This window comes from Apaloderma vittatum, unplaced genomic scaffold, assembly GCF_000703405.1.
Source record: "Apaloderma vittatum isolate BGI_N311 unplaced genomic scaffold, ASM70340v1 scaffold29915, whole genome shotgun sequence".
NCBI lineage: Eukaryota > Metazoa > Chordata > Aves > Trogoniformes > Trogonidae > Apaloderma > Apaloderma vittatum.
Window position 1 is genome coordinate 7,050 of NW_009717012.1, and position 366 is coordinate 7,415.

The following is a 366-nucleotide window of genomic DNA, read 5'->3' on the forward strand; positions in this document are numbered from 1 at the left end:
ACCTGCCTCCAAGGTGGAGCCTGTGTAGCACCAGCATCGCCCACCTGTGGAGAGAGGGGGAGAGGGGTCAGAGCCCACCCCAACGGCACGGGAGCAGCACCAGGAGAAGTGGAAGGACTCAGCCACGGCGCTGGTCTTGCAGACTGAGACGTGTCCCTGACCCGACCTGCTGCAGGGCAGCTCCACGGACCAGGCTGGAGAGAGGAAACTGAGGCACAGTAGCTGAGGGGCTTGAAGGAATGGAAAGGGACTATGAGGGACAGAGAGAGGCCACCACGCCACTCGCTAGTCCACGCCCTGTTCTGGAGTGGGGTGGATGGACTCAGACGCCTCTGGGGCCAGGATGACCGAAAGGCGCACCCCAGC